Source organism: Malus domestica, chromosome 04 (genome assembly GCF_042453785.1).
Source record: "Malus domestica chromosome 04, GDT2T_hap1".
Lineage (NCBI taxonomy): Eukaryota > Viridiplantae > Streptophyta > Magnoliopsida > Rosales > Rosaceae > Malus > Malus domestica.
The window spans coordinates 18391128-18403282 of NC_091664.1; the positions used below are offsets into that span (position 1 = coordinate 18391128).

Sequence of the window (12155 nt, forward strand, 5' to 3'; positions counted from 1 at the left end):
TTTAATTTGGTAATTGAAAACAACATTTTAGATATAATTACTGAGTTCCGACAAAAACAAAAGATATAATTACTAAGAACATAATCTTCTCAAGGTTTTGATTTAAAAGATCACTTATGGATTCATCATTTTCGGCACAATGTGTGCTTTTACAAGACCAAACATGGTCTATGTTTCAAACCTTATGAAACTGAACCAAGAATTAGACATTATTTATAAAACTTGACCAATAAGTAGACACTATTTATGAAACTAGATTAATAGTAGACACTATTTATGAAACTAGACCACTAAGTAGACATTATTTATAAAACGAAACCAATAATTAGGTACTACAAGCTAAAGAGCCCGCGCAATGCCGCGGGTTTTGAAACTTTGTTAAATGTGTGGGACTCGTAAAAATTTATTTACATCTATATCAAAATCTATTGACATCCTATGTTCTATAAAGAACAAATCATACCTAAAAATTATCTTATTTACATCCATATAGTTATAATACAAAAAAAAAAAAAAAAATCTTGTTTTCTATGTCCCAACTTTTCACATTGTTGTTCAGTATTTCACTCTTCTTTCTTCTTTGCTGCTAAAGAGATGTTTTTCTTGTGCACGCATGTGATTTTTAGAAATGGATCAAAACTAACATGCGATGAAGAACTTCTGTGTTTCAGTTGCTTATTGATTGGGTTACAATCTCAGCAAGAGAAAAGCATTCCATGATCTGAAAAAAAAAATAATAATAATTAAGAAACGAAAAATGCTCATTATTTTGCTTTCATTACTGGTTGTGAATTTACTCAGAATACCAATTGGATGAAAAGGTATTAATTCATGAATTGTAGGAAAGGAGACAACAAATGCAAAGGTTATTTTGTATATATATTATACGAAACACACAAATGGGATTGGAGTTCCTCCTATTCTGCAAGTACGTACATAAAGATTAGAACTCACCACTTGAAATGTCTCTAGCAATTTCCCTAGTTTTTCCCTTGCAGGTGTGCATGTTGCTTTTCATGAGTCACTCCATCAAACATTATGTATTCAGTGAAGATTTTTTATTGACTGCAGAATCAGATAAAAGGGCTATAGTGAGATTCTCTAGGAGTGTAAAACGATAGTAAAAGTTTCATTGCAAACAAATGAAAGCTAAAAAAACACGAGGTGTAATAAAACTTTACGTGTTCTCTTAGTAGTCTAGCAATGTATCCATAAGCTTTACTAAAGGAAAAGCCCGAGTTGCAGGCATTATCTGACAACAGATTTCGTGGACATGCATAAAGTGAAACCGCTAATCCATAGCTAGAAGATCACTATGGAGCTTTTTTGATAGCATGAATAATGCCGACATACAGAAGATTAGATGCACAACTGACAGAGTAGTAAGCCAAATGTTTTTCGAAATTGCAAACTACATCATTACTTATGCAACTATTTTTTTTGAGAAGATTACTTATGCAACTATGATTCACCCACATTCAATGAAAGAAGCAAAAGAGTACTTCGTACTACCTAATTTACTAAGATCCACAATATCTAAAAACTACAAAATTTTGATTATAGAATCAAAATATACAGCTTATTAGCATTTCCTTAATTGTATACTCTTTGACTGTCAAGGATTTCCGTGGCATTGATATAATAGCTCGACTACCACATTGAGATACCGTAGGTGGTTGGAACATAGTTATGTACACAGAACAGTTTTTATAAGAAATGGCAGTTTTCGTAGAGGTGAAACAGTGATCCAGTCAGAACATGAATTGCTTCAATTAAGGAACCATACTTATTCAAAGGTTCTCCCATTCCTTGAAAAAATATACAAAATCAAAGTATTCAACATTTCAATGGTTCCCATATTTCTTCCATATGCATACCATTCAATAATAACCACAAATATGAGAAATTGGAAAAGGAGCAAAGGATCAGGGTCACCTTGGGCACAACTCCAGTTTGAACTGTATTGATAGCATTGCAGAGGATTATCCCACTTCTCAATCCAAGCTTAACTCTCCCTCCACAGGATCCGCCAGCATATCTATAGCAGCAACAACAACAATCATCTTTCAGAGTCCTCCGGCCGACTCATTTCTCCTTGTTGCTACAGAACAAAAGATTAGCTCAATTAGCACAAACAATCAAACGAAACCCAAAATTTAATTTGTAGCCCAAAAAACCAAAGGAACAGTAATCGCGACATTTGATGAGTACATATATGAAAAATGTACCTGAAGATTGAAACTTTCATCTAATAAATCACAAAAAAAAGCAGAAAATTAGAGAAACCCAAAATTATAAATTGAATAAAATTAGATCGTCCATTTCAGTCATGCGTAAATACACCATCACACATAACAAATTTGTCTATATGACAGTGATACACAATGTAATTGCTCAGATTCAAACCACACAAAGCATTTGTAGCTCTCAAGTATACCTGTATCACATTCTGATGTTTGCTTGTTGACTTTGCTCCTGGATTCCTGACTAATGTGATCTACTTCAGTGGTGCATGAGCTTTTTTCTCCAAAGTTGCTTCCTTAAACATCCGTCTTTCCTAAAAAAAAACCCAAAAGATATCATATAAAGCTTCAATGCTATTAATACTTATTAAAGAAATTGGTCACAACAGGTTTCACATACATCCGTTCTAAACCTAAAAGGCTTCAGATTTGTAGGCTTTGGTTTCCTATACTTCTCCCCATGAGCATTGCTGGCAACAAATGTGGAGTTTTCTTTTTGAATCTTATTTGCTTGATTGACCTGCATCATTGTTCAAGCGTTAACAGGCATAAAAAACCGTAAAGGAGAAATGAACAAACATAAACACTATGAAATACGTTATTCTCATATATTTTGTAGCCTTCTTCAAGGCCTAGAATTATACAACTATTTTTTCCACTAATAGCTCTTATTTACATCTTTACTGGATTTGCATCACTTCTTTTATATTAATAAAATTAGAGGATTGCACATGCTTCTTTTTGGACGCCAAAACATTTTTTTTTTTCAATTATTCTTGTTCCTTGTGGTTGAATGGGATTCTAAGCTTCAGATTTCAAAAGCAGAGAGTTCCAAAAAACCTTAGAGCCAGTACCAATGAGCTTAAACAGAATAGATAAGAGCTAAAGAGATAGAGCTAAGCTACTTCACCTCTTCCATAAGTCTACGTCTCCACGAAAGCCTAGACATCCCAACATTGCCCAGATAGGTGTCCTATCTTGACTTGCAAGATTTACATAGAATTGCAAAATTGGAAGAGGTTTAAGCATGAACAGATTGTAAAACACAAAACTTTATAGCAGCAAATTAGGTTGCAAGCGAGCACTAACCATCATGAATAAAAAGTGGGTACACAAAATTGGCAAGAAATAAACTTGTTTCTTGAAACACAGCTATGAGTAACGGCGATCAATCTCTCCTTTTTTTTACACAATTAAACTTAAACCTTTGCATAACCAAGGTTTGGAATCGTACTCAAATCAGGAATAGGCCCTTGCAAGTTGCAGTTTCTCAAACTCCTGAAAGAAACAACAAAAACACAAAAGATTTTCAATCTTGACATGATTCGTTGTGTTAAATATTAATAGCTACTTCTCGATTGTCATTCCAAACAACCAGCACCATCACCTAATGTGATACAACATCAGAAAGAAACAGAAGATGTTCCTTGCACAATGGTTGGAAATATGTGTTTCCCAACAAAAACTATGATTCCCTCTATTGTTGCTATGATTAATCACAAATCTTTTGGATTTACACCTCCGTAGTTGGAGCTTTAAATCTGATGTATGAATAAATAGAGATTGTAGTCCTTAGATCACACACTTTTACCTTTAAACTTACTAAAAGATGGAATCAAAAGCAGCACTTACAACTTGAACAGTTTAGACATGTTGCCATAAGAATCTGGAATTGTAGTCCCACAAAAAAAACAGAGCAAACAGGTTGTTTCACTCTTGAGTTTGGCTGCGAACTTATCCCTAACCTTCTCACCAGAAAAGAAGAATATGTAAAAATTAATCAGAGTTTTTAAAAAATATACTACCTGGTTACCTGCTACTCGAAACAAATAATAAATATATAGGGAATTTTAAAATAATTCAACTGCAGGCAAGTTAATCGAAATTTGTAAAGAAAAAAAGAGCTCAAAATATTAGTAAAATTAAGAACAAAAATAATTAACCACACAACCAAATTTAATAAAAATAAATTACTGATTTTAAAACCAAATTCCAGAAATGAAGAAAAATGGAACCCTAATATGGAAATTGAAGTCTTACCTACAGATCGGTAACAGCGGCAGGTACCTCAAGAGTGAAAGAGACAAAGCTGAAGATTCGTGAGAGAACAGAGGGAGGAGTGTCTTGCGATCCATAGCTTTGTGTAAAGCTTGAAGACTTCGTAGAAATACGCGCGGTACTCATGCCTGAACAAAATAAAAAATGTGAAATTAAGAAATAATTGTTTGGAAATTAGGGTTTAGGATGAGAAAGGGGGAGAATTTGAAGAACCTCTGCTGCAGTGGCAATAGGAGTGTGATAGAAGCAGATTTTCGTGATTGAGATCGCAAGGTCGGAGAGTGAGAGAAACAAAAGCAGAGAATTGTGAGAAAGAATAGTGGAAACGGAAGGAAAAAGTCGAGAAGAAAATCGAGGCAATCGACGCACATCGATGATCGACGCGTGGATCGAATGGAAGAACACTGTTGAACGACACGTGTAAATCGGGGGTAGAAATGAAATAAAAGAATCAAAGCAAGGGCAAAAATGGAAGAACACTGTGCTTATGAACGGTGTTTCAGTTCATTTTCTCTTTTAGTGTATATATATATATATATATATATATAATATATAATTTCTAAAACTAAACCAATAAGTGGAAACTATTTATGAAACTAGATAAAAAACTAAACATTATTTATGACACATGACCAAGAACTAGGCACTATTTATGAAAATTGACCAATAACTAGGCACTATTTATGAAACCGGACAAAAAAGAGACCCTATTTATGGAACTGTACTATTACTATATACTATTTATGAAACTAGACTAATAACTAAACACTATTTATGAAACATGACCAAGAACTATATACTATTTATGAAACTAGACACATAAATAGTGTAGTACCATTTTCATAAATAGTGTTCAGTTTCATAAACAGTGTCTATGATGGATGTGGGGGAGGTTTTTTTTTTATAATTTTTTTAATATTAAAATTATGTCATTTGCTTTAAAATTTAAGTTCTTTTGTCATTTTTACTAAAATTTAAAGGTTCTTCATTAATATTTAATTTTTTTTTCATTAAATAAAGTTATAGCATAGTTTTTTGTTAAAATAAACTTAACCCATTTCCTTTTCATAATACTTGAAAAAAAAATCATTCTAATATAGGCACTGGTGTTTTAATTATGGTATCTAAATATATAGGGAAGGGAATAAAATCTGAAATTTCCTCAATTCAAAACCCCTCTGAAGTAGGAGAAAGCCCATTTGTTTAATTAGTTGCCGGGTAAGATGCATGCATGCATGCCTTTAGCTGGTTTTGGAATTACAGGTCCTAAAATATATTTGTTTTAGCTGGAAATGATTATACACCCTACTGATTGGTGGGCTCTTTTTAATTATTAACAAAATATTTGCATGAATTTTATTATTATTTTCAAATAGACTCAAATCTTCAAACTCTTGTGTATGGAAGAGAATATTGTCGGTTGGAAAGAATATGTCTTGAAGAAATGAGATGGATTGTTTTGTGTAGCCAAATTAAAAAGTGAAATAAAAATTCTTAGAAGCAACAAAAATAAATAAAATAATGAAGAATGATTTTAGGTGACTAACTCTACCCATATCCAGAAAGGCCAAAAATGAATCAAGAGTAATGCTAGGGAAACCTGAATATTAGAATTACTTAATACTATGATATAATAACACATAATTTCTTTATTTGTAATTTATAAAATTTAAATTCCAATCTCATAAATAAAAAAATTAGATGCCAACTTATTACTCGCTTCTTAGTGTGAATATGTTGTTAGATATAAATAAAGTGTTGAATATTGGCAACCGGAAGAGGGAAGCAAATGGGTTAGAGAAAAATTCCTCATTTTGGTGGCCCAGCTTCTTATGGTAATTGTGTAAAAACCAGCCCAGCCCAAATAGGAGCATTTCGAGAATTGAACTCAGGACCTCTCGCATCCTAAGCAAGAATCATACCACTAGACTAAGGGCTGGTTTGGTATTGCTGTGCTTTGAAAAAAAGCTGCTGTGAAAATAAGCGGCTGTGCTGTGAGAATAAGCGGCTGTGAAATAAATCAGCAGAGTGTTTGGTAAACTTTTTTGTAAAAGTGCTTTTGGAAAAAAAAGCAGTCTAATAGTGGGTCTTTTCATTAAAGAAGCACTGTAGCTCCCTGTGCTTTGAAAAAAAGCTAGTTTTCCAAAGCTACAAATAACAGCTTCAGCTTTTTCCTTTGATTTCAGCTTATTTTCACAGCAGCTTCCAAAATAAGCCCTTTTTTTTCAGTTTACCAAACACCTAAAACCCTCACAGCTTTTTTTCATGGGTGCTTTTTTTTTAAGCACCTCACTCCCAAACTAGGTCTAAATGTCCGATCTGGTACAGTGTCCTATTAAATTATAGCTGTAGGATCAGTTGAAGCTTAAAACACAATAGGTGATGCATATATTGTCAAAATTCCACGCATTTTGTGGGTTTTCTAACCTAAAATGTGAAGATAATAGGCAAAAGAAACCTCAATACCGAAGCAACTAACCGGACTTAGAAACTTGAAACTATATATTAGGCTAGTTTAAAAATTATAAGTTTTTTAGTTTAAACTTGAGAAATTTTGTGTTTGATTCTTTGTTTTTTTCCCAAATATCACCATGTATATTAAATGATGGAGTCATTAGGATATATAGACCCGAAGTACTCAATGGACTTTTAAAACTGAAAACGTTTGATAAAAGAAATATCATATAGATAAGTTGAACTTGTCCTTCCAAAACCGGCTTTAAAAAAATTAAAAAATTAAAAAAAAAACTAATGAAAAATGTTTGAAAACTTTGAGTTTTAAAGATAAGAACAAAATAAAAAGTAAAGTGAATAGTACCATGATTGACTTTTTATTGTAAAAATATGGTTTTTTGTTAAAATAAACAGTACAAAGAGCTTTTTGTTAAAGTTTCCTTAAAAAAAAGGTGCTCAATAACTTTTATATTAGGTCTGTGGTAGCAATCGATAGCAAATATATAGACGGTTCATAATATTTTTACTAATACCATTCATAATAGTTTGATGACTAAACAACCTTAATTTTAATTGATTTTTTGCAAAAACGATCTTTATATGGTGATTTATATTATGAATGGTTCTGATTATAAACACGAAGTTCTATAAATTGACAACAAACAATTTTGAAAATTTTTGAGTCGGAGTTCCTACTCATCTTTGAGTAGTCAAGTATTGTTTAAAAAGAAATTATTTTTTCATCTTTAGGATAGAATTCCAATTAGTTGACGGAATTAACAGAGTTATGGACTTTTGCTACAATTTAGCCTATATATTATTCCAAGATGTTGTATTTCTTTTAGGTGAGATGTCGGGATCCTAATAAAAGTCTAAGACCGACAATTGTAGATGTGTTGTCTTGGGTCTTCCTTCGGAGACTTCTTGGATTGTTCCAACCCTAACTTATCTACCATCATTCCTTTATTGTAAGGAAACAAAAAAAGCGAGGCAAAAAAGGGTGATGTGTACCAAGCAATCCTATGCATATACTTTTCTTCGTCGAGGTTTGAACTCTACTTAATTAACTACAAGTGGATTTGAGATATCACTGTAGACATCGAAATTTCGGTAAATAAATGTTGACCGATAAATTAAAGTGTCAACGCTCATGTATTACATAAATTTTACACGTAGCATGCAACTCAGCGAAAATTGAAATGAGTTGGAAAAGTCGTCAAATAGGACACGTGTCAACACCTGGCAGAAACAACTTATTTAATCTGGAATATTATATTCAAAACTAGGCCTTGGAAAATTCTATAAATAGAAGGCTAATTCATTCATTTTGGGGGACCAAAAAAAAATCATTAGGCAAAACTCTTGAAGCTCTGAAGCTCTGAAACTCCGAAGCTCTCAAGCATCCAGGTTCCCGAAGAATCAAGAAAGCGTTCTTCGTTCATCGTTCTTCCAAGATCAAGCCCGACGGCCCTTGGATCAACAATCGTCCACCTTCAAGATCAAGCCCCGACGGCCCTTGAAGAAAGTGTTCTTCGTTCTTCGTTCTTCCAAGATCAAGCCCCGACGGCCCTTGGATCAACCATCCACCAATTCAAGATCAAGCCCCGACGGCCCTTGAAGAAAGCACCATCGTTCATCATCCGTTCATCCAAGATCAAGCCCCAACGGCCATTTGGATCAACAACGTCGACAAATCCACACATCCAACCGTTCTTCAAGATCAAGCCCAAAAGCCCTTGAAGATCTGTTCATCACTGTTCTTCAAGATCAAGCCCAAAAAGCCCTTGGAGATCCGTTTGTCACTGTTCTTCAAAGATCAAGCCCAAAAGCCCCTTTGAAGATCCACTCAAATCCACCTTCAAAGATCAAGCCCACGGCCCTTTGAAGAAACTTCCAACAGTTCATCCAAGATCAAGCCTCGACGGCCCTTGGATCAACGAAACACCCACCAATCAACACCTTACGGAGATCGAATCAGAGGATCGAATAGAAGAGAGATTGTAACCCAAAATCATCAAATACTTAATATTTGTTTGTGCACGTCGTTCTTGTCTCTTTCGTTTCAGGAATTTTCCGTGTTCACAAATTGGCACGCCCAGTGGGACCATCTCTACCTCTCATCTCTTTCTCCGTTCAAGGAATCCAAGCACACCTCAAAGTCAATGGCATCAAGCAAGGGACAAGCCGTTCTTGCAACCACTGAGGGAAGGATCCTAAGCACTTCTGCCGCAAACGGACAATCCATTGGCGCCACAACCGCTCCTCAACATGCCACTTCAAAATTGGTGCCGCTAAAAGAGCAAGGGGAGCATCCAAGGTGTGAGTATGTCATCAACCTGACCTCGCTGGAGGCACCAAAGCATGATGTTGGGGCACACAAGATGACATCCCAAAGCAGCCAACGACGTTCTTCATCAGCATCCTGGATGTCTAAAGGAAAGTCACGTCTATTGGTCGCACAAGTCATGACTATCGGCGTTACCTCCGTTGAAGAACAACTGGCTCAGATGAATGAAGCAATCGCAAGGCTAACCCGAACTGTGGAAGAAAAAGACTTGCAAATCGCTGCACTCGTCAGCCGATTGGAGCCACAGGACGACGAGAACCCTAACCCAGAAGATGAGCCTCAGGTGGAGAAAAACGATGCGAAGCCCGAGCCAGACCAAGCAGCGGCACTCATGGGATCTCTTTCTATCCAGCAGCTGCAAGAGATGATCACCAACACCATCAAGGCACAGTACGAAGGGAGCTCAAATACCTCCGGGTTGTACTCAAAGCCGTATTCAAAGAAGATCGACGCCCTAAGGATGCCAAGGGGTTATCAACCACCAAAGTTCATGCAGTTTGATGGAAAAGGAAACCCAAAGCAGCACGTTGCACATTTCGTCGAAACTTGCAACAACGCGGGGACAGAGGGAGGCTACCTCGCCAAGCAGTTTGTGCGCTCGCTGAAAGGAAATGCCTTTGAGTGGTACACGGACCTAGAGCCCGAGTCCATCAACAGCTGGGAGCAATTAGAGCGGGAATTCCTCAACCGCTTCTACAGCACCCGCCGCACTGTGAGCATGCTAGAATTAACGAGCACAAAGCAGTGGAAGGACGAGCCAGTCATTGACTACATCAACAGATGGCGCACTCTAAGCCTCGACTGTAAAGACAGGCTCTCGGAAACCTCTTCAATCGAGATGTGCATCCAAGGCATACAATGGGGTTTGCAATACATCCTTCAAGGCATTAAACCGCGGACCTTCGAGGAATTGGCCACTCGCGCCCATGACATGGAGTTGAGCATCGCCCATCATGGGAAGAAAGAACCGATCGCCGACTACAAGAACGACAAAGTTCTTGGGACAAAGGTGGAAAAGGTTACATGGAAACCCACCAAGGAAGCGATGACGGTCAACACAGCTCCCGTCAAAATCTCCACACGAGGCAAGGCGATTCAAGCCGAAGGCTTTCGTGATCAAGAGATGCGTAGACGCACTTTGAAGGAGCTTGAGGAGAAAACTTATCCATTCCCCGACTCTGATGTGGTTGCCATGTTAGAAGACTTGCTGGAAAAGAAGGTGATCGGCTTGCCTGAGTGCAGACGGCCAGAAGAGATGAATCGTACCGACAGTCCAAGATACTGTAAATTCCACCGCTTCATCAGTCATCCGACAGAAAAGTGCTTCGTGCTGAAAGATCTCATCATGAAGCTGGCTCAGAAAGGAATCATCGAGCTAGATCTTGACGATGTGGTGAAGTCAAACTATACCACTTTCACTTCTGGCTCTTCCGACTCAAAGTTTTCACCTCAACCGCTGGGGGCATCCTCCAAGACAAGCAAAATTGAAGGATGGACTCAAGTCACTCCTAAGAAATTGCACAAGAAGCATACGTCTCCTCCACAAGTCCACCAATCAGAAAGGGGGCAAAGCAGCTCTTGTCAATCTTCAAAGCAACGTGAACGTGTTGAAGATGATGAAATTGCAACACATAGATCATCCATCCCCATCACGATGCGTGATTTCTTTCCTGAAGACTTCTTCAATCACTCGGTCAAGACTCCTTGCTATGAAAATTGCGAGGAACAACTATCCCGGATCGTTTGACAAATTCACAGTGCTCCTTGTTCGCACGAGCCTAAACTGCATGAACCAAAGCTCCTTGTCCGCACGAGCCTAAACTGTAGGACACGAAGCTCCTCGCCTGCATGAGCCTAAACTGCATGGCACAACGCTCATGGTCTGCACGAGCATAAAAGGCAACACCAAAGCTCCTGGTCTGCACGAGCATAAAAGGCAACACCAACGCTCCTTGCCTGCATGAGCTAAAACTGCAACACGGCACCAAATGCTCATTGTCTGCATGAGTTGAAACTGCAAACGACACCAACACTCCTTGCCTGCATGAGCTAAAACTGCAAACGGCACAAAAAAAAAAATCCAAAAAAATATGTATTTGAACTACGTTACGACTTGATCTCTTCTTTGGAGGGGTACGTAGGCAGCTTGAATATTCAAAATTTCGAGTTCAGTCACATCAAAAAAAAAAAAAAAAAAAAAGTTTTATTAAATAAAGTCAATTTTATTTTTAAAAAAAAAAAAGAAAAAAAATGAATACATATGTTATTATGTTTTTACAAATGCAAAAAAAAAAAAAAAAAAAAAGATACATGTTTTATGTATTTACAAAAAAAAAGAGAAAAAAAATAAAATACATATGTTTTATGTATTAATAAAAAATAAAAATAAAAAAATGTATACATATTAATGTGGGTCTTCCTACACTTAAGACCCGTGCCAAATCAAATAAACACAAGTTGAAGTCCACAGAAAAGAGCAGCCAAAATGACAGGCCCATCCTCACTTGTGTCTCGGCCCAGCAGCAGAAAGCTCAATTCACAGGCCCAGTCCCACCACCTGCAGAAGACGGATCAGGTTGAGTCCAGAGACACAGAGACAGCGCAGAGCAACCGCAGCTGCGGATAAACCAATCAGAAAACCCGAGTCAGAGTTCCAGAGCCGACTCAGTTGAGTGAGAGAATGAGAGATGCTTCTAGTGCAGAAGCAGCGTCAGCAGCAAGATAACGATGCAAGGACTCCATCACCAACAGCAGTAACTCGCGGCGTTTCTCTCCGTCGCCATCCCCAAGGACGATTCCGCCTCCGCCTCCGCCTCCGTCCCATCCTCTAACTTCGACGACGATGACTCCGCTCGGCTCACCGCCATCAATTCGCTCCACCGCGCCGTCACCAAGCTCGCCCTCAAATGCGACCGCAGATCCGTCAGCGTCGGCGACGAGGCGCTCGTCCTCATTTCTGCGATGCCGTAACCTCACGCGCCTGAAGATCCGCGCATGCCGTGAGTTGACCGATGCTGGGATGACGTCGCTCGCCAAAAACTGCAAAAGGTTGA

The 12155-nt window shown here is 37.5% G+C and overlaps 1 long non-coding RNA gene across 5 annotated transcripts; it reads right to left on the reverse strand.

Moving 5' to 3' along the window:
- Positions 1-340: 340 nt before the first annotated feature.
- LOC103433310 (uncharacterized) lies at positions 341-4653 on the reverse strand. 5 transcript variants are annotated; one of them, XR_001789752.3, is made up of 11 exons: positions 4515-4653; positions 4284-4429; positions 3876-3988; positions 3478-3521; positions 3154-3225; positions 2644-2763; positions 2438-2557; positions 2229-2248; positions 1936-2101; positions 955-1065; positions 341-721 (listed from the first exon to the last, which is right to left on the reverse strand). It is a non-coding gene; the product is annotated as an uncharacterized lncRNA (long non-coding RNA). The 5 variants fall into 5 exon arrangements; XR_011580070.1 differs by having other exon boundaries at positions 2438-2552; positions 3154-3220; positions 3333-3521; XR_001789751.3 differs by having other exon boundaries at positions 3154-3220; positions 3333-3521.
- Positions 4654-12155: the final 7502 nt, after the last annotated feature.